The sequence below is a fragment of the Rhyacophila brunnea genome, unplaced genomic scaffold (genome assembly GCF_057557595.1).
Source record: "Rhyacophila brunnea isolate RB1 unplaced genomic scaffold, BYU_Rbru_1.0 scaffold_18, whole genome shotgun sequence".
Classification (NCBI taxonomy): Eukaryota; Metazoa; Arthropoda; class Insecta; order Trichoptera; family Rhyacophilidae; genus Rhyacophila; species Rhyacophila brunnea.
Genome location: NW_028232837.1, coordinates 24,724,459 through 24,748,749, shown reverse-complemented (window position 1 = coordinate 24,748,749; position 24,291 = coordinate 24,724,459). Strand labels below are relative to the sequence as shown.

The following is a 24,291-nucleotide window of genomic DNA, read 5'->3' as shown; positions in this document are numbered from 1 at the left end:
AATAATGTATTAAAAGGCAAACAAAATAAATGCAAAATTTTCGATTAGATTCAAGAGGGCATGTTTGATGACCGCACACTCGATCCCCCTGATGGAATTTTATCTAAAATTGTTAGCAAGTCAGGATTTCGTAATCCTCGAATCCGAGCTCGAGGCCTCCATAGGCGATGTAGCAGCGACCGTGGGATGGCTGGACCTTGCCGACGGTCAACGACCGTTTGTACTGGACACGACCAATATACAGGTTCTCTCCAAATTCTGAGTGTCCAGCTGGTAACACACCACGGGGAACGTTTGATCCACTTGTTTTAACCCATTTGACATCGCAGTCACAAAGGACCTAACGAATGATTAATGTGCATTAGTAATCTGCAATAATTATTAAGTATGAGTAAACATTATTACAGCTCCAAAGATTAACATTTCATTAAAGATTTTCTTATTTTTCTTATGGTGCCACCCCATAATGGAGGTCAACCATCATCAGGGCGATATTTGCTTTATCATTTGCTAACCTACACACTGTACACTAAGAGGAGAGGGGGGCATTTTCTGCCCTAGTCGCGCAGAACAATATGGACAAACATTAGAACCCAAAAATCTGAAATGTAAGATGTGGAGGCATGCAAAAAATCAAATGAATAAATAATATGCAGAATACACTTTTCCTGGAAGCCTTTTTGTATTTAGTTTGTTTACCCTCCTGGCCCACCACACGCCACCAGTAGTGGTTAGACCACAGAACAGATAATAAATAGAATTCAGATAGGCCATAATACCAATACAGTAAATTTTAAAGCAGGGTTTTGAATGTGTGAGTGTCCTACGAAAATGAACCACGTATTATAGACGTGCAATAGTGTGTATAACACACCAATATTAAATGAGCGTCAATGCATAAACCGAGAGCAGTTGTCAGTATTCGACGTATGACGTATTCTTGACACATGTTTAAATGTATCCCGGCTTCTTTCTTACTCAAGATCGGTTGCCTGCTTCTCCTTACCCGTTAGGTATTTCAGTTCCTATTATTTCTGAGTTCCTTGACCTACGATGAGGTGACAGTTTTAAAGCTTTCATAATGACAATCAACCTATTAACATGAAAAAGGAGTGAAATTGACGACACCAAAGGAAAAATTATAAACTTTAGCCAGGTCGCACATAAAAAATCGTCTCGACTGAGATATGGTCATAAATTAATGGCAATGCTGCAACTCTCTTCTGGCGCACACAGAGGAGACCATGTGGGCTGATGAATAAGCAGTTCTGCACATGCTCCGATGCTACATTTTTCTATTCTACCTGCGACCCGTGCCAAGCAAAATTTATTACACACGAAGAGCATATATTTTTTTCTCCCAAAAATGTCGCACCGAACCTAAGCGGCAGTGCATTAAGTTACATTGTGTTTTGTGAACGACAACAAAATCACATCGACAAATTCGACGTGGTGCAGTCAAGCCTAGTTTCTATGTGCGACGGGGCTAAAAGGGAAAATAATACAAACCTCGTATTCCTCTTTATGGTGCTCGGTACCATCCCATGAAATATAGCATACTCCATGGGACGGGTGAACTTTTCCCGGAGTCAAAGCGCCATTGTGGCTGGATCTACCGATATATAGCTGCTCGCCGTCGTGTCCTCCAACTACGGCCCCAGGTGGGATTTTTCCGTTGCAGGCGATTACCCATTTATAACCTACCAAGTGTGAAAAACAATATTATTGAATTGACACATATTTACGGCCGGTAGAGTATATGCTTCATAACTTTGCACTCCGGCTCTAGGACGAAAATGATGTACTTTATATATTCTTATAATATTTTTTGTACATATACGGTCGAACTTGGTTATTACGATCACGGAAATAGCGAGATTTCGGATGTTATGAGGAAACATTCGTTGACATTTAAGTTTATGATTTCTCCATGCATTCATTTACTTTATAACGAGCTACTTCTCGGGTATACCGAGCAAAACTGATAATGTGTCGATCGTTTAAAAACCACATTTTCGACCCAAAGGCATAAAGCCCACCAAAGCGGCGCTCGGTGCGCTCTCTACGAAGTAGGCCCCCCCACCCGCGCATTACCCTTCACCTATGTAATAAGGGGCACAAGAAGTACAAAATAATTATTATTATCAGCGTCTCTCATAACAAAGCAATAAAAATATTATTAAATTTCTCGTAATTTTCAAAATTTATTACTTAATTCTCAAAATTTCTGCTTGTAATTAAAATTCACGATGACATCATTCTACCAGCGAAATATCGGACACGCAAAAACTAAACTAGCCTACTCGCCCGTCTATCGACGACGCTTCCAGAAGCGTGATTTTGCTTGCCGTGTTCAATGAATGGGCTACGTTGTATTTTCTTTAATTCGTCCCGCTGAGAAGCCATTACAGAAGAATTACGTTGTATTTTCGATGATTTACGCGCCACTTGTGAAATTTTGCGCGAGCGTCCCACTCGCTGCGTTAAGTGGGTTTTACGCCTAAGCAATAAAATCCCACCGGGCAGTTAACTAGGCCGATGTCACCGGGATCGGATTACGTTTATGACACTAGTTAAGTGTTTAAGTACCAAATTGGTGTTTTCGTCGACAACATTGAAAAAGTATCCACGCATATGGTTTAAATTGCATGTAAAAAATCCAAGCTTTGTGAAGTCAGTATGTGCCTACCAGTACCGGCGGCTCAGCACTTCATTACAATAAACAACTTCTTTTATATTTTATTAATGCCATGATTGTTTCGGGGATTTTTACGATGGTTTTCAGATTTTTTATGTTCTATAGAACGTGGCGCGAAAAATTTTATATACGATATAACGAGTAATGCTTATGACGAGCAAATTCAGTCGGTCCCATCTTCCTCGCAATAACCAAGTTCGACTGTATTATCTATTTATTTATTTATTTATTACTACATTTATATGTATGAATACAAGTGAATATCATGTTGATCTAATTTTATGCGAGGTAATCAGGCAGAGGCGTACCAGTATAGTAAAAAATGCAAAAAATTGTAAAGTTATAAAACGTATAGGTACTCTAGATAAAAATCTTCGGTACAGTCAGTGACGTCCCGTGGGGGTAGGCAGATTGAGCGTCGCTTGTGGGCGGCAGTTACCCAAAGAGCGGCAAATCGAAGAGAATCTCTAGGTATATATATATAAATAGCTACATAAACTTGGTAATAACGGAAATATTTTTCCATTAAAAAATTCAGCTCACTGGTTGGAAACAAAATGTATTAATTAGGTACTATAAAAGTTTATCAATTCTTTTTGTCGGCTTCGCGATGTCTAGTTTACTTCCGTTGTCCTTGGACGTCACGTTCTTGGTGAACAGCAATGACACGTGTATACCTAATTTAAAATTTATCTAAATATGTTTGCCAGTCACTCGTAAGTTTTGGAAGTTATCAAGTGTATTTTTAAATCTACCTATCTGAAACCGTAGACTCGCAATATTGTCTATTGAAGCAGAGATGGCGTTTAAATTAGATTTAGTTGTATATATTGTTAGTAATGTATCCATACAATCATCCATCAGACGACTCAGAATCAATGTTGCCAACTACTGTCATTCACTAAAATATTCCAGATAGGATGAGAAAATAAACTAGATGGCACACTAAAATGCCAGATTATTTCAAAATTGAAAAAGTGTATATACACATTATACATATACGCATTTAAAAACAATGTGTCTCGATTATATGTTTTTACAAGAACAAAGATCGAAAAAGACTTTTACAACTTTAATAATGGAACAGGACATAAAATATAAAATTTATGTAGGTAAGAAATTACATCGTAATTTTGTATGTAACATTTAGTGTAAGTATTAATTAATCAATTATAAGATATGCAACGCATTGCAACACACATACAGACGCACACACATACTATATAATTATACACTGAACGCATTGAACGAATCGGCAAGAATGTTGACGGGTGACACTGCCACCTGGTGTTTTTTCCTAGTAATATATAAAGCATGTAAGACCAGCATGTTGATTTTTAAGAAAATCTGGTGTAATATTCAAGCTTTATTACGAAAAAGTTTAAGCTGTGTGCGGTATCGAAAAACGCTAGATTTAACGACATTTGGAAATTTTACAAGCTAGATGTCTATTCAAAAATGATCTGGCAAGTAAAATGCTAAGTTGGCAACGCTGCTTAGAATGCATTCTGAATATTATCTGTGATTAGAACGATTGTTTAGCATTTGAGCTAATGTGTAATCATTATGTAAAGCAAAATTTCTCATTTTTATTGGACTTAGAGCAATGTCCATAGATATTAATTTTAGGTTTAATTTTGATTAATAGTTATTGTTTGTATGTGCACTTGTTACGTTAATGCAGAAAGCAATTTCATTATTTTGCTTTTATATAACCAATAGTAGCTGAAGTACCTGGCTCCACACGAGGTTGCTTCTGTGGTTGATGTCTTTTACTTACTTTAGATTAAAGACTTAAAATAGTACTTAATTATAATTTTCAACATCAAGATAACTGTATGCAATATGTCAAATGAAAATAATAACTTTGACAGCAGCAAAAATCAAACAAAAGAACATCAAATTAAAATGGAATCCAAAATATGCAAACTGCACCATAAAATGTGGTAAAAATTTCAAATTTGAAGGAACAAAAAAACAAACAACCTGATACAAGCTAACGACTCACCGGTGTGTCGCATACCTACTAACCATACAAGCTAAGCATATTACGCGTAAATTAATATTATTTTTCAGTTGGCGTTATTGAATATAGGTCCGACATCTGCTAATGACTCACAAAATGAATAAAAAGTTTTTGTTTCGACAATTTTTATAAGAGAAATTCAACAAAAAGTGTATAGAGGTAGTAAGGGGTGCCACAGCGTAATTACGTAAAATATTTCATGATAAAACAATCGACGGTAAAAACATTCCCTTCTCGTTCAAAACGCATTCCATGCAGGGGCAGTGATTTGAGATGAAAACATCACAAAATATTTTGGTAGGTAGGTAACATGATATTTTTTGCTGTTTTCTGTAAAGGTTAAATCAGGTCAGGGTACACATGTGTTTTGTTGATCTTATATTACCTATGAGAAATGTTATTTACATGTGGTTAATGTTTTCAACATGTTCCAATGCTTATCCCAATACATTTTTATAATATTTACCCTCAGTCTATATTTGAACTTGTTCAGATTGCAATCCTGACATATTTTCTCGGGAATATTTTGTTCCCAAATTTTTGTGATAAAATATTTTGTGGTTTTTTTTAAAAATTATATACCCGAAAATGGATAGTGATTGTGATTTTAGTGATAACTTGTCAGAAGATGAATATACAGACGAAGAGTACCTGTCTAATTTCAGACAATGAAGATAATTTATTCGTTGATTTAGAGTATTTAGACGACAATGAAGATTTGAATCAAACTAATAAATTATTTCAAACACCCACTGGCGATGTTTTCACGTGGGTAGAAGGCGAATTTAATCCAAAAATTCACTCATTCGATGATAGCCTGTCGGGGTGCAAAATTGACCTAAGTGCAAGTGGCAAATAGTGCATCTGATAGACTTGTCGATGTTCAACGCTCATGCCATGTACATGAAAAAAAGTGGAACACGCATATCACTGGGATCATTTGCGCTAAAAGTTATCAAGCAATTGCTAGATGAACATAATAAAAAAGAAGCACTCGTAAGCGGAAGTCTGTCGCATTACATTCCCGTATTGGAGCAAACACACATTTTATGGATTTTTTGCCAACTTCCACATCTGAGCCATCTACTTCTGCAAAAAGTATAAATAGAAGGCGTTGTGTGGTATGAGCTGCCTCAAAAAAAAGAACATCTACAAAATTCTTTTGTAAACAATGTGATGTGTGCTTATGTGCAGTGCCGTGTTTCGAAACATACCACACAAAAATAAATTTTTAATGAATATTGTACGTTATATGAACATCATAAAGCACTATTGTGAACATATTTTTATTTATCGTGTCAATAATTTTATAAAATCGCTATTTGTGACAACCCTAACATCATTTTAATTTCTAAATTGTGTGGACTATTTGAGACTAGTGGGATATAATTTGTTAATTTTTTCATTAAGCTTTATTGTTTTAAAATTAATTCTAAAATGGTATATTATTATAAATTGTGTGTGACAACCCTAATTGAGGAATCGTAAATACGCTCTACAAGCCATGTGGTATGGTTATTTACATGGGATTGCATTTATTCGGGACCGAGAACATCTAAAGCCATAAATCACGTAATTAATTTCAAGATGTTGCCCCTTTTTAATTTTTAGATAATTGCCAGCTTACAGGACAAAACCAGTGTTTTTATGTTAGATGTTAAACGGATTTATTATCTGAATTGTATATATTGTAATAATTATAGGCTATGACTTACCCATTGTAGGAAACCTTCACAAGCTTGTCAAAATAAACTAACTAATGGAATGATTACGATGCAATGAGTGAAATGGAAAGGGGATAGCTTCTGTGCCGTGCCAATGTACCTAGATAACTTTATCAACACAGGTTAATCATAGCATCGGCTATCGTTTTAAAATGTCAAAAATTATCAATCAAATGTTATCAGAACAAAACATTCGTCTATGATTCAAAACCATGATTAGAGAATTTAATAAAAAATATACTATGTTAAGTATATTTACCTACAAATAAAATAATCACGCTTTCATAAGGGAAAAACCCATATGTGGAGATTGGACAACTGGGATTTAAGCAAACAATTCCTTATTAAATTTGCTAGATATAATAATAGACCTACCAATAATTGTAATGAATGCTTAGATCTCCCATTAAAAATCGGTGCTGAGCCCGCGACTGGCGCGTTTGAGTTACCTGGCCATTCTATCTAATTAGCATGTTATTTAAATGAGCTAATTAAAAATAATTACAAGATAAAAAGAACTTTTTATATACAAAGTTTTTAAATTTTCTGTTGAATCATATAAACTTGACTTGATTAGCTTACACGATCAAAAAAAAAATTGTATTTGATAGAAATAATACTGAAATGTCATTTTGACACTCATATTGATTTCCATAGTAACGCACGTATATATTAATAATTTCTTAGCAACTAATAATAGTGGATTGGATTACGGATTTCTTCCGAAATAATTTTTCATACAAAACAGAATTAACTGAAAAGGAATTTAATTCTACTTAAAGATGGCTAAAAGTATGAAAAAATGCATTGGCATCGTGTTCTGGTATATTCTAAAAGTTTCAAATGTCTAGTGTGACGTTGCAGACGTCACCAACGGGCTAATTAACAATCATAATTAGTGGAGAGGTTTTTCTCTCGCGGGCAACACTAAAATCCTGCGGTTGGCACTTCAAGCTTCCGGGTTGGATAAGTGGTGGGGGGATCGATGTCAGGCCGGTCAGGCGATCGAATTTTGTTTGGATCCCCTTTTTTCTGGTTGACCCTTTGGAATGAGAGGACGTTGGGAGGAGCGATTCCCGCTTGGCAATTGCCAAGCGGGTGTAAATACATTTCAATTTAATTTTTTTTAGTATTAATTACTTTTAAGTTTTTGTTTTAATTATAACCTCATATGTGGATATTTTAGTTTAAGTTGGTTGCTGAGAGCTTATTGTGTCTTTTGTATAGCGTGGATATTTGTGTATTTTAACATCGTCGTGTATGAACGGTGTTGATTTTTCTATGGCGCCATGTCGCCATTTTTGTACCATTGACTTTTAATTACATTTTCTTTAAATACAGTGAGGTTAAAATTATCACGGTGTTTCATTTAACTTAATTGTATCCCGTAATATTATGTTCTTTTATGTTCTTTTCTTTCATAGAAAAGGCTTTGGCGTCCAATAGAGTCAAGTTTTCAGTGCTCGCAATTAACTCCTGCAGCGGTATGGTAAACATTATCCATCGAATACCAATTGATTTCGATGGTCCTTTCCGTAACAGGATTGGAATTCATCAGAGAGATAGTGTGGAAACCCAGTACCCTGAGCTAGCGGTGCCTGTTATCCACATAGTTTGGATAACAGTGTTAAATGGTGGTCGGATGTTATTTTTTCATTTAACACTAGCTAGTTGGGAAGTTAATTAAAAATCGATCGCATGATTTGTATCGGACAAACAACCACCGGACAAATAAGAATACGACATAATAAAAACGTTGTAATAAACTAACAGCTCAGCAGTGAATGTATTAATCGGCAGAATTAGGAGAATAAATATTTATTTCGTAATAATTGTAGCTTCAAAACCACCGGTGGCACATCTTTGTTTAACAAAACACAAGAACAATAATTATTAATATTTCCACGAGTCGTGGCATGGTGAAGAAAGTACGCGATTTTACTCCTGCCCGGTTTGAAGGGATGATGTGGGATTATTGAAGTTATCGGTCTACACGTTACAGGAAGCCAGCAGCAAACAAATTTGAAAATAGCCGATATACTGGATTATTTGTTAGGTTAGTGACGTGCACCTAATTTACGTACCCCTGTGGGGGCGCTCCCATAAGGAGTAGTGCCACCCAGCCGCTCGATCTGATCCTGGTAGACAATGTGCCACCGGTTATGTGCTTACGACCCTCGACAAAGCAGAGCAATATGTAATATATGCAGGAGTCCCGCAGTTTGCTCTGACAGGTCCCACCACTTCTCAGGGTGAACTGTGGATGATGTAAGTCGGTCACAAGGACCAAGAAGGGTAATGGTAAGAATGTAAATAGCAACGACGAAATAATAATGAAGATTAACGTAAATTTATTATGATAAATAGACACACAATCTAATGATTAAAATTGAATGAATACGATGCTAGTAATAGGTATTTCCATAATATTAATAAGTATTTTTAATGTTAAATAAATAGTTGATAGGTATATTAATATTAAGAATAGAATAATCTTGTGTTGGACCTCGATTAATGATAACAAATTAATTAATATGACATAAACCTTGTACTGTGTAATTTGCAATGATTAGGTATTATCAGTGTATAGAATTATAGACAGGCATTCATAATATGTAAAATCGTTAAAAGAATTAGAACATAATATAAGCATAATTAAAATCGCGAGTTAAGCTAGATATTAATTAATCACTATTGTACCAATTTAATTAGCCGAAAATCAATCCAAGCCCAAGCCCCATACAAAACATCAACATAATATCTAAACTCTTTACGGGGAACCTAATATCCCCGACTTTCTAATTCTCATCACGTCCATATTAAATATCATAAGCGGAGTAGGCGAATCCCGCGCGCAATAAAGCGCGGATTTTCTCGGGTCTTCAAGACGCGAGGGCCGCTCTGAGAGCGGCGTCTCCAAACCGGTAATGCGGGAGCTTTCTCACTCGCACGTATTTCCATACAAACGGATCATAAACGATAACTCGAGTTACACGCATCCGATCAGATTAAAATTTATAATGACGTGAGCGTCTCTGGATCGCGATGAACTTGGTTATTCTATAGCCCGCGTAACTAAAGGGGTTTGCGAGATATCTAATCATATATGGCTCAAGACTAGGATTGATTTTCACTCAGTAATTATAAGGTAATTAGATATAAGATACATACATGTGCTTAGTTTAGGGGGTCTAGTAGTTTAATAATTTTCATTTTTGTTATTTTTTTTGCTTATTTTACAATTATTATTTATGTCTGTGTTATAATTAATTTGAATAATATGAAGTATTCTTTAAGAAAAATGTAAATTTTTCATATGGCCAATATAATACATCTTGTCAAAAATTAGCTCACTTCACCGTCAGTCAGGTCACTTCGCCTAGACATGGCTCAGACCCGGCGAATCCCAGGCATTGCGCCGCGCGGAAATTGATAGCTATTTAGAAAAACTCTGTTTCCGCGCGAAAACCGAGCTTGAAGCTTCAGTGACCAGACGTGTTAACATATAAGTCGAAGAAGCAATGTGTTTTTGGGTGCTCAACAAAAAAAAAGAAGAAGAAAGCATTGGGTGTACCCGATATTAAAAGATAGGCTTACACGTGGCCACTTTACAGGTAAAATTGAGAAAAATTTCTAATTCTGATACTCTTATAAGTTACCGCGCGGTTTCCATGCATCAACTGAATACTCTGTGGGCATTCCTTTGAAACATAACCCGCGGATTCCGAGTGGGATCCATTTTTAGCGGTTGACTAGCGGATTGGTGTTCCGCTAAGTGTGAACGACTATAATAACAAATATGCTAGTACAACAGATTGGCTCCGCATGGATCAGACCGCATGGGTTGCATCAGGGCAGAATTCCCCGTGTCTGAAACGGGCTTAAAACCATCACCCTCCACTTTTTGAAAGGACCACGGACAGGCTATAAGCGTAGGATGTAGACTATAATTATTACGGGTGTACACAGGAGTGAAACATTATGCCCAAATAAATTACGATATTGGATATATTATAATTAAAGTAGTGGTGTGAGTTATTTTATTGAGGCTGTTTTGACCGACATAATTATTTGTCGTTGAATAATATTGTAACTAGAAATTTTAACAATTCTTTTCATTTTCAACATTGTATATTGTTCACAAAGTAGTTTCCCCTGGTTGCGCACCCAGTTGCACTGCAAGAGACCATGGTTTTGATTTAAAACTTTGACTATCTTATCGAAAATCAAACCTCTTCGAAGAATCGGCACACAACATCCTACACGAGCTGATAATCCACGCGATTGCGAGGTTGATAGCTTCCAATCAGCGACAAAGGGTGCCTTTTGAAAAGAGGTAGACTGTGGAGATCAGAGAAAATGAGCACACTTGTCAATATACTTATGGGGAATAAGAATATAATACGATATGACTATTGATAAAAAGGTTCACACTAATCACAACGGCTTACCAAACTGATGAAATATCAATAATCACTAACGATATAAAATTGAGCGATTTTTTTGCTGTATGAATCTAAATGAAGCTTTGACCTTCCAGCTTTGATAATTTTTTTTTTTTGAATAAACGTCAAGTTTGAAAATCCTATCTCCAAAATGCGGTCTGTCACAATAATTTACAATTTCACCAGTATTTAAAAAAATACTTACATATTTAAAAACACAAACGAATGACTTAGGTACAATATCAGATAATATTTATAGTACGCTGAATTTAAATCACAAATCTTACAAATCAAATATCTCGACTGACAAATAACTGAATAGATCACACAGGGCTCGAAATAGACCAAAGCGCCGTTCCGGTTCTTGAAATCTCCAAAATTATCGCTCCGTCTCGGAAAACAAATAATTTCGCCATTTGAGCTAGATATAACATACAGCAAAAAATCTAACACTTATTTTTATAAAATATACTTACTTGAAATTAGATAGCTATGTTAGCTCCGTTTCGTAAAATTTTCCATTTCGAGCGCTGAAATTATGTTAGTCTATGACAGAACTAACTGATAAAGAAAAATCATGAGATAAAGTAATTTTTTTATTTTTAAAAACAATCTTTATTTATACCTATGTTATATTAGTAAATAGGTATTTTGGATGAAGCTGCAGTCATAGACAATAATATTATGCGCAAAAGTTTTAGGTTTCGTTATCCAAGTCTACATAATTACATCTCGGTAGCCGGGGATGGGCGTGTAGACATGTTTCATAGACATAAAATATAGTTGAGAGTTTTCCAACATGCTGTCTTCCAATAAAACATTTTGTTTGAAAAAAAAGGGTCACTCGGGTGACAACAAAAAAGTAGAGCCCGCAGTAGGTACATAATGGTCATATGAATAAAATTATTGGTAACCGTGATAAGACTGATAAAAATCAAATATTATTAAAATAGTTTCACATTAAAATCACTCATAATATGATAACATCACAAATATTATAAAAAACACAAATATAGTGAATATTTTAAATAAGATTGATTGATAACTATAGTCAAATACACTTATATGAACTATGCCAACGATGCTTATCATAATGAAAGAGTTTCGCAATGCTTTAAAGAGCGCAGGTGTGCCACTCAACACTTCTTAAATACTGATAAAAAACTTATTATGGAAATATTATACTCTCCCACATTTTGCTTTTATCAATAATATTTTTTTGAATGTCTAGCGATAATTGATCAGTTAAAAATTTCTTAACAACGAATTCGCCGAAAGCATTGTTGGTTTATTGATAAAACCAAAATTTGGAAAACAGTATTGAAATATCATACTATTTGTATTCATTACTTTGTAACGTATCGTATAAATGGATTACCTACTAATACCTACGGGGAACTGACGTGTGGTGCATCTCTTTAGATCCGGTATTTTGTTGTGTACGAGAGAGGCATTATTATATATTATAGACAGCGCTCGAAATAGAAAAGTTTACGAACTGGAGCGCTCAATAATTTTCCGAAAAAAATCATACACACGTATACACGTACGTACTTTGAATGTACAAATGCAACAATAGACTTTAAACTTCTTATGTGTATGTATATAGGGCAGGTGGGCAGAGATTGTTAGCGCCGAGGGCGAAAAAATCTTGTTTCAACAAAGTATACATACAGTCAAAAATTATATTATTCTTTATTCTTCATAATATGTCTACCACCCATAAACAGTACATAATCTGCATTCCACCACGCGTCACTACTTATAACTTATATTACTGTCTTATTTGGTATAGTTTAGTTTGTCGATCAATTGGACCACATACTACCCTAAAGAAATTTAAACATTTATTTACATAGTTATAGCAAATTTTACAAATTGCAAATTCAAGACGAGCAAAGAATATTAAAAAAATAAAGAAATAGTGCTAAAACAGTGTTTCAAAAAAAAAAAAAAAATATATGCAGTATATATTAGAAAAACATTAAATATCAAAGAGATTGGACAGTCTTCAATCTCTTTGTTAAATATCTATAAACAGAGAAGAATAAATACAAATTTAATAAAGTACCAGTATGTACACCGATTGAGCCAAGTAGACTCTTTAATAATTTAAGTTTAATAAAAACTTTAATAAAAAAAATATAAAACAACGTCCACATAAACTCATTCTCACGCAGGTGAAATGTAGCAATATCTGAAGCGGTTTGGTTGAACACAGTTATTTCCCGCTCAATTATCATTACTAATGGCAGATTGGCAGGAACAAACAACTTATGTTCCCGATTTTTAAGAAAGTTATAGAGGTCACATAGATGGAGGCAGAGTTCTCATTTGTACTGCGAATAAGTCGGAAAAGTACGTAGCTTAATATACCTAGTTCTCTTTTAACTTTCAGACTACAGTATGTAAGCATACATCATAAATCAATCGAGTAAAGGATCCTTTTCCACCAAGCCGGCTTGAGAGTGGGTCGATTGTTTGGGCCCCGCATCAGTTGAAATATGACCTTACGGTGGAGCGAGTTCAAAAGAAATTTTTGAGACTCCTTTATTTGAGGTTATATGGACACTATCCGTGGCTTTATCCAACTGACTTTCTCTTAGGTATGCTTATATACTGTAGTTTAAGTGCTAGAAGATATCAATATTTGTGCCACGTATTTTTTTCGATTTATACGTGGTGTGAATGATAACTCTGCCATTCTTGTTAGTATTGACTTGTGTGTGCCTAATAACTATCTTAGAAATCGGGAGCATCAGTTGTTTGTTCTCCCGAGGACCAGAACTTACCTGCCATTGATGATGCCAATTGGGAGGGCAATGACTCTGTTCAACCAAATCGCTTCGGATGTTGATATATTCCATCTACGCGAGAATGAGTATAGGTGGACGTTATTTTATAAATTCTTAAAATAGGATCTGCTTAATTCATCCGGTGTACTTCCTTGTACATATATACTGAATATTTTTTGTATTTACACATTTATACTGTAGAATAACTTAATATTACATAATTACAGTATTACATAATACTGTTTTAATAATATTTCTTTGTTTCTAAATCTCATGTTGTGAACGTCTTAAACTTATAATTTTTAATGTCCACAATATGTAAAATAAATTGAAATTGAAATAAGGGGCCATAAGGCCATACCTACGTCAAAGAAAAGTTTTAGGTCTTCATCGAAAAATGTAAATATAGCATTTTTAATTACCAGTGATAGTCGTGCATTTTATTTGGAAGTTAATCCTATTATTTTAAACAAATTTGCAAACAAAAATTAAATAAAAGTTCTCTACATACCTATTATTTCCATTAATTTTAAAGTCGCTAGCTATAACTATGTATGTAATAATTGTAATACAATACGAACGTCCCAAAAAAATAAACTCTTTGTGGGAGGCTACTCAATAGTTTTCGCCCAAAAACATTTTTGTAGGAAAATGGCATAATGGTGCATTCATTCATTCATTATTCATTGTAAAAATAGGGGTTACGACACGTCATAAACCTTTTTTAAAACGAGTCAATAATTGTTGAGATGATCTTGAATCAAGGAATCCTGTTGCCACTTAAATGCTTATTGTAGTGTAGTGTAACGTGGTTTTCTTTTCTTGGTCGTGCGCTCATGGCTGAGGATCGTGACCACATTTAAATATCGCCATCCTTTGAGCGACCAAGACTTTCCATCCTTCTAGATCTTCCGCTTCTCTCAGGGCAGAATGGATGGTGCCCCCAATCAGCTCTTTCACTTGATCGCTCCATTGCGGAGACGCTCTTCCTCTGCTTTGCCTTCCCTGGAGGCTACCCAAAACTACCAGTCTCTCCAGGTTGTCCGGTCCGCGCCTGACAATATGTCCAAAAAACTGCTGAATTCTTCTCAAACATATCGTCGAGAGCCGTTCCTTTATCTTCAGTCTCTGGATGATTGACTGGTTCGTCCTGTGCTCCGTCCAAGAAATGCGCAGCATTCGGCGCCAACACCACATCTCAAAGGCATCAATTGCCTTCTGTTCTCTTGCCTTCAGGGTCCACGACTCGACTCCGTATAGAAATATCGAGAACACTAATGTTTGCACAAGCATCATTTTTGTGGCAATCGAAATTCCCCGATCCTTTCATATAGTGGTGAGGCGTGTCATCGCATTTTTTGCAATCTGTGTGCGCCTTCTTATTTCCGCTATGTGGTTTTAAGAGTTTTTAAATAATGTCAGCAAGGTACATTTTTTTGGGTAATAAAGTAATTTATGCTTGTAGCTTGTTGCTTCTTATTCAGACAATGCATTTAGACACGGACATCGACACAAAATAAGAAGATTGAAAGAAATTTAGGGATATCATAAATTTTATTTTTAACCCTTGCGCGCCCGGCATAACGTAGCTTCGCTAATATTTAATTTTGAGAAAAACTTTAAAAGAGACAACCATGCATAAATATGTCAATTTAACGAAACGGAACGCAATTTTAAATAAATCACATATTTTTTTGAATTTCACGAACCGCAGCGGCGCTCCGGTGCGTTCTGGTCCATTCCGAGCGCTGATTATAGATCAGTTAAAGGTATAAAATGATTAACACGAACTTTGATTTGTTAACCCTGCGCAGAGTCGGATTTTATTATTAGTCGGCAATTATTATACAGACACAGGCATAATTATGTTATTTTAATTTAACTTCAGGGGGGGACTTTGGTTTTACGTTACACTGTATCCTTAGATAATAGAAAAAGAACTGTATCATTGATGGGTTGATTAACTCTTATTATTAGGTTACACAGGTCGCTGATTATGATTATTATTAACACCACAACGTTAAGGGGTATCACTTTTATTAAGATAGGATAACTTTTGTTTGCTTATTTTTAACACGAGGACATTAGGGGATACCAACACTCTTATAATGCTCAACGAGTATTGCGCTATCCAAGGCGTCGTCACGCCGCGGGGCGGACTAAGGGCTGTTTATGTCGACTTGGCGGTCATATTGGTACTCATCTTTATCTTTTGAGGTTTGAGGGTAAAAATGTAACTGTTTGATTTTTCAAAGAGCGTCCTGACTATGGGAAGTGATACGTCTTGGAGAGGGGCAGGCGGGGCGAGTGGTAGACTTTGCAACTTTTTGTAAATTTAACGGTAACACATCTACGAAGTAGAATGTCCCTTTCCAGGTAACTCCTTGTGTTTTGGTGCGGCATTAGAGACATTCTTTCCTTTTTGGTTTTACTACTTATAACTATTCTTATTAGTAGGTACTGTAGCGGACTTTTTGTTTGGTCAAATTTCGAAGATTATTGTTGACTGCACGTGCCTTATGCCGGGTCCACACTGGCAACATGTCGCCCGCAACGTCGTTCATACAATATACCACTGTTATAATAGGAAAACACGAACTATACGTTATCTTTCTAACTGTTAGATATTGCTGTGCGGCCTTCTTCTATAATATTGTTTGTTGACCAGGTCGTGAAAGAAATATTTAATATATCAATAATATTCTAGTACCTAATCGTCACGAAGAAATTAAAGAACAGTTTTTACAGCAAGGGTTTCATCGAGTGTTTTGAAAAAGTACCTATCTAGTGACACACACAGGGTTGATGAAGGACAAGCTCAGCGTAATTGTTAACCCGGGGAGTCAAAAAATTTTAAGTTTTAAAAAGAAAAGTTGATTATTTGGTAAGTTTTGTTTTCTCCGAGAAAGTGAGAAGTGCCATAGAGGAGCACGTCAATTTTATAAATGAAACACTCGATCTTAGATTATAGAAAAATATAGATAGAGCGATAGTGAGTGTTTGTTCCCGAACAGATGACGAATTTTTTCTCGCGCTTGGGTCAGCCCCACCACGCGTCCTTCACGCCCCTTTCAAGGGTTTTTCGGAAATACGTGACAGTGTGCGTGAACATTTGCTTGGCGTAGTGTTGCCAGATTTCGAATTATTTTACAAGCGATTTAATTTTATATTATATTAATAAATATTAGCAGAGTGAATTTTGGTAATACGAAATATATTTAGGTAACACACAATCTCAAAAATACGAATAATATTTATTACATTCCTATTTATAGTGTTCGGAAAAATAAAAAAAACATGTTTTCATAAAATTGTATTTATTATTAATCAAATAATACATTCAATTAACGATTCAAACATATTTGCTAAATAAATTATGTAGCTGGTACCTACCGACTTAGAAGTATAAGTAAAGAAAAATATAAAGCGTCAATTACATTGAGCTACTTTACGAGCTGTTTGTTGGCAAATTTAAAAGCGGGCGATTCAGCTACTGCGATTGTGATGATGACACACAAAACTTTCCATTGGCTGAGAAGCCACAAGCCAGCGACTATTTTGACAGAACGTAGTTCGTTTTTTCACCGGGAGGTTGCTACTGCGCAGAGGCAGTAGGCCCACACGCCGGCGTGTAGCGTGTAAAGTTGACCGGCTTTCAAGTTTTCTCGGTAGATTGTTTACAATCTGCTTGTTCGATGATGACACTAAGCGACTTTACAGGCAGATTGTAAATTCGGCAACAAGCAGCTCGTAAAGCGATTGCCGCATGTTAATATTACATACGAACTTGGGTAATTACGATCATTAAGTATTTAAATAGTAGAGGTAATTATTAACAATTATCGTGTAAATAAATATAACGTTTGAGGCGCGTACTTTTTGACCACTCAGTAATCTGTGGGCCGTGCAACTGAGATCCCCGGGGTTCCAGCGGCTAGCTCAGGTGTCCATCGAACCCCGGATTCACAAAAAAAAGTACGATATATTTGAGGGTGGAATTAAATAAAACCACGTCTGTCTCGTGTAACTTGGTATTCCTTATATTTTACACTTTCTTTACATGTTTAGGTTTTTACAATTAGTTACGCAGGTCCGTATATGTCGGAAAGGGGACGCTTACTAACATCTTTTTTCTTTCTTTTTAAATTCCTCGTACCTACGCCGTCCAGCAAAAAGGACTCTCGCGATTGGCCAAATCTGATCGCATGATCTTTGATTCGGCGAATCACGAGCCTGACCCTGGCGCCGGCGCGCGAGGATTTCACGCACAATGCGCGGCAAAATTTATTATATTTGAATACTTATTATTAGTCTTAAAATTATCGCTTTCATCCATCATCATTTATACTTTTTAAATTAAATTAAATTTATCTTAATTACACCTCCGCCCAGTATGTGATTTTCACACACCGGACGAAGGCCCTTACTTATAAATAAAAAATACTTACGTGGTTGAGCAAGGAATCAGATTAGATGTTTTATGAAGCCGTTTCTAGAGGTCAGGGTTACGTTTCGACTTGAGCTACTAAATGATTATTTTACACCGGGAGAAGCCTGCCTGTAACAGGGGTGTATCACAACAATACGCTACGGTCTTAAATCCCGAACGTCCATGTTTTGTCCCGAATATCCATTATTCTGAGAGAGCGCTTAAAATTTCCCGAATATCCACAGTGAGTACTTGTAAATAAAACGCATTTTCTGTGCATTTAATGATTTATACCAGTATGTTATTCTTGGAATCTATTCTTAGATAATGTTGCAATCATACAGTGTAGAAAGAATGATTGATACATCTACTGATATTGAAATATACGACAGTGAAATTTGTTTTTCGTCTCCTGTAAAATTGACATTTGGTCTATTCGGGAAACAAATCCTATAGCAACGAACAGATAAGCTTGAATACGAAATATTAAAATATGTGTATAATATCGCAAAATGTGTAATATTATTTTAAAACAGATGAAATCAAAAATCACAAATCTGGCAACATTTTTACCCACACTTGCAGAATTCTGGCGTGTACGCAACGAAATGTAAGCTAATCAAGGAAATGATTTCAGATTACAGAATAATATAGAATAATCACTGTTTATGAAGTACTCATAAGTGGAAAGTAATCCCATCTTCCTGTTTTTGGTTCCTAGATGTGTTTTGACATCGTTTTATAGAACAAGACGGCATATTTTCCGATTTTCTTGTAGATGTTACCGGCACAATGTCAGTTTATCGACTGACTGCCATTTTTGTGGCGTGTTGGCTATGCACTTGCTAAAACATGACTCACTAAAATCGGCTATTGCGGAGGGCTTGCACTCGATGTTGTTATCAGATGTATATTTTCTGCTTGTTACTTTGTTACAATAAAATTATACATTTATTCTATACTTATTTTTTATGCCGTCTTATTATTATTAATATATTTCTTTTTCTTTATTACAGTTTACAGTTTTTAATAGCTACTGAGGATTTTGGATATAGTCTAGAAAAAGCATTTTATTTTATATCTGACTCATCCAGAAAACCAATATTTAGTATTGGCCAAGAAGACGTAAAATATTCTGGTTGAGGTTGAGATAGTTTTGGTGGAATCGTGGAATAAGCAGACCTAAAATATTCAACAAAACCATCTGCGATGGATTTATATCCATTCAATACACTACCCCTAAAATATATTAGAAGATAACTGTGCAGAAGAGTTACGTAAGCCCCTAACATACGTCCAAAAAGTTTTCGGGTCTGAGGTTAAATTCAAAGAAATTTTCTCAATGTACGCTTTGTGAGCAGCGTCAATGGTATGCCGAATTCTTTTACGCAGATTGGAGAAAACACCAGTGGCACACCCAGGGGGGGGCCAAGGGGCCCTGGCACCCCCCAAAATTATCAGAATGATTTTAAACATTGAAATTGAAAGCCGATAAACTATACTTTTGGGCTTAGACAAATAAAAACACGGCAAAAAAATGATTTGTAATTCTCCAGCACCCTTTTTAGAAAAATTTCTTAGATTTTAATTTCTAACACAAAAATTTCGAAACACTAATGTCAGTTTTTTTTAGAAACCCAATCCCTAATGGAACTGTAAAAAAATTCTCGGTGTCCACCCGAATTCCGGAGTGGTGTAGGTAATGGCTGCGGAGGGTGACAGGGCTCTAGTCTGGGGGCCCAGGCTGTGGGGGGCCCGGCGTGTCGGGTTGACCAGATAAGTGAGATAAACACACATCATACATTAGCTTTAATAGTAAAAAAGTCGCCTGCGGCGCTATTATACTTCATGACCATGAACATTTTCAATTATATAACTGTGCAATATATTTTTTGATTATTATGTGTCGATACTCGACAGCTCCATTATTAAAGTAGATGTATTAATAATCGCCAATAATTCACTGTATGAGTACCCTTAATTTGAACTAAAACACAATTTGAAAAACGTTTATGTAGTGTTTCACACTGCCTTTAATCTTCGCGGTAGGTAGGGGGCCCGCCATTTATTCTATCCTGAGGGCCCGTTTCAGGATGTGGGGACCATGGTGTAGGTACACCGAGTGCAATAGACAAAAGGCCGATAAACGAGAAATTAGGCTGTGAAGAAGAAAAAGAACATATGGGACTAATTTAAATTATCCTCCTTGGCCCCCCCCCAATATTAAATCCTGGGTGCGCCACTGGAAAACACCATAATCATTCGGGCACTTCGAGCGCTTCCAAAGTTTATGATACATGGCTTTCAAACCAACGGATTTAATAATGCTATGAGTGAACCATTTAGAGTAGCTGCGCGAAGTACCCGAAGAATTCTTAATGGGAAAAGACTTGGAAAAAACACTATAAATATTTACATAGAATACATCGATTGCACTATTAATATTATCATCGGTATTATACAAATCATTTCAATCAATACTCTGCAATTCATAATACATCTGTAATAGGTTACCTTTGAAGAAATTCCATTTATTAAGAAAGTAAGTCTCAGAGCTAGCAGAATCAAAATTATTGCTATACTAAGACGACTATTGAAAAAATTGTGATAATTGATTGGCAACTCAACTAATAAAGCAGGATGGTAAACGTCTTCCTGAACAATGGGATCAACATAAGCATTCACCCATGCACAACAATTTGCATCCGCCAAGACTGTCACCATCCACCAAGAGTCCAACATGCGTGATTTCACATTTTTAATTTGAGAAAACTGTTTCTGCGAAGATCAAAACCTTTAAAATATAAACCGTTCACCACTTAAGTTGTTGTTTATTGGACTTGCTAATTGCCAACCTACCTGAACTATAATATATCGATGAGGTGCTCTCGTTCAGTGTCCTGTCATCCATAATGAAAGAGACGCTATGTATGAGTCTGCAATGATTTCTATAATAATAAAAATAAAATAATTATGACTATACCACTGTGAACATAAGGTCAGACAAGGTGCAACAAGTCTAAGCTCATAGTGTCTACCGATTTACATATTCATATATTTAAATATATAAATATTACAGCTCAATATGTATATATTCTGTGTTTATTTCATTTATCTGGCGACTCGTCACGCCGGGCCTTTCCTGAGCCCGGGCCCCCAGGCTAGAGCCCTGTTACCCCCTCTTCACTTGTGGGGGCCATGAGTGAGATATAAACCTCATATTATAATTTACAGTTGGTAATGGTTATTTAAATAACTGGTCTGATAAGCGTCAAGACATCATTGAAATACCACATTTAATACCATTGAGCCCATGTACGTAATACAAAAAAATAATAGCCGATAATATTACCGACAATATAACCTGTACTTCTCATAGTGGGGGGCGCGGCCCCCTAGGGGGCCCTGAAACTCTTGATAAGGAGCCGCGAAATATTTCAGTATTTACATATAGGTACATGGTGATAAAATTGCTAATCGTTTGAGGTCGATTCCTTGTTCAAATGATACTATGCCAAGAAGAATAATTGATGGCATGGAAGACAATATTAAGAATCAATTAATATCTCGCATTGAACTGAGCAACTTCTTTGCAATACAACTCGATGAATCTACTAATATTACAAATTACGCACAGTTGAAGGTTTTTGTAAGATATCAGAATGATTCCCAAATTCATGACCATTTGTTTTTCTGTAGGCAACTTTTGACAACAGCAAAAGGAATATAAATAGATATCTTTAAGAAATTAGATGAGTTCTTCTATGAGAGTGAGCTTGAATAGTGAAAATTCGTAGGATTATGCACAGATGGTGCAGTAGCGCCTGGGAGAATATCAAGATTCAAGGCAGAAGTGGAAAAAGTATGCCCAGATGCAAAACATATTCACTGCGTAATTACACAGAGAACATTATTTAGTATGTCGACAAATGTGTTGCGAATGAATGGAGTAGTAAGTTAATTGTTAATTTCCTAAAAAGTAAACTCAAAACTATTTAAAATTTTATGCAAAGAGACGGGTTCGGTGCATGAAGTATCATACCGAAGTACGATGGCTTTTTTGCGGGAAGGTTTGAAAAATAATTGTAGAACACAGTAATGAACTTCCCCTTTTCTTCATGACAAAAAATCAGATCTGTCTTCCCACATTAGCGATATGCGAGGATGTGTTTTGATTCATATTTTGATGATTTTTTTTATTTTTCTCTTCAGCGAAAAGATGTCAACATTTTAATTTTGAATATTACAAAACTTAAGGATTTCGAAAAAAAAAACTTTCTTCGTGGTCAAAAAGTATTAATCAAGGATGCACAATTTTTATGCTTGAATGAGTTTTTTTACCACCAGTAAAATATCACTCTCGACTTCAATTAAAAGTGTTATACTTGATCATATTGCCGAATCACAACGATTTTTTAACACATATTTCCCAAACTTAAGTGAAAACCAAAAGTACAATTGGATAAGAACACCATTTGCTGAATCCTTAAAATATGATCTAATCGCGTGGGCAGCTCAAGAAGAATTAATTGATATTAGATGAGATACGACCCAAAGTCGAATAGGTCGGCTTGAAAACAAATGGAGAAATGGGAGATATAATTGTACAGAATAAAAAAAAACAACATAAAGACACAGTGTACTCAAGGTTTGTATGGCGGGCTGATTGCTTCGAGACCTTCGGATGAAGCAGTGCAGTGAACCAGGTCTGGTCCGTAAAGGAGAAAAGAGACCTCCTCCTCTTCGTTCCAAGTACTAAAACCCGCGTGGCTTCCATTTTGTGGAAGGGGGGTCGCGTCGGTGCCCATGAGTTTTCTATTCGACGCTAGAGGCGGATGTCGGCGGGTATTATCTCGGGTTAGGGTTGTGGGTTGGTTTTAGATCTGCTGTTGATATTTCTAGGAGTCCTCTCAGGTGTCGCCTCCATGGTTTTTTAAGCTTTGGGGTCGTACCTTTGGCCGTTATCCCCTTTGGCTTAGGTGTCAGAGGTCCTTTTGAGTTGCTGTTCGGATTTGCCGCTAGCGGTCGCGAGGTGGCGTTAGGATAATTGCTTTCGTGATTTGATGACCGCGGCGGGAAAGTTTGATAATTTTTAAAGATGCCGGCGTAATTATGATTGCCGGTTAGTCATAACATTAACTAGTCACATTATTAAGTCGATTGGGGTGGATATTCGAACGGCAGAGTTGAGTTCGTTGGTTCTGGGGGCGTCAGGTTATCTCTCGGATACGTACGTCTATTCTGCAGCGGGTGCTTTATATTTCGGCTTGCATAACATGGCAGGTATGTTTTTTTGTTTAGGGTGCTTTGGCCTTGAAAGGCTCTCGTTGTACCGATCGTTCTAAACAACCGTTATGACCGTACCCTGTTGGCCCAGGGGTTAACATCCGTATCGTTGCTGGGGCGTAGGTTTTGATTTGGTAATAGTACGTACACTGTTTATTAACTTAATAAACTTTAGTTAAAGATTAAAGTCTTAATTAAACTATCGGTACACTGAATGAAACTTGATATCATACTGATACCTCCACGTTTCTACGTGTATGGAGGACCCCTTTAGGGTAAAGTGCGAGCGAAGCTATGGATGCCACATTCATGTTTCTGATAGTCCACTAAGCCAAATGTCCGTCTATCGCCACTCGGTCGAAAAAATGCTCTATATTTATTAACTAAAAATGTAAAAAAATACTAGATGATTGAGATAAAGGTTGGTCACGCAGGATTAATATTTATGGTCGTAATTCGAATATTTCAAAAATTATACCTAATATTGTTCCTTTTGAGCCCAATTCCCCGAATTCATGTACCACGGCTACCTGGCTGAAATTCTAGCCAAAAAAAAAACCCATGGCGGGTAAAGGACGAAGGTGCCCGCCGCGGGCGAAAGTGGGCGTTCAGGGGTGGATTGCGAGGGACAGCGATAAGACCTGAAAAGGTGACATAACCGATGGTGCGATCTGCCAGGTCAGTAAACCGAGGTCGGAGGTAGACACCACGTCTCGCCGTGTGAATTATAATTTTACTGTTTACCTACTTTCTTTAAAAAAAAAAATCTGTGTCGACAGGAATTGACCGGTCAGTCAAAAGTGATCGAGTACGTACCGACTTCTCGTATCAGTTAAGTGACGTGACTCACGATTTGTTGATTTTTCGTTGGCTACACAAGGCTCCCGA

The 24,291-nt window shown here is 36.2% G+C and overlaps 1 pseudogene; it reads right to left on the bottom strand.

The window, feature by feature from the left end:
- Positions 1-53: 53 nt before the first annotated feature.
- Positions 54-6,443, bottom strand: LOC147073368 (pfs47 receptor pseudogene; annotated as a pseudogene).
- Between the last annotated feature and the right edge of the window lie 17,848 nt (positions 6,444-24,291).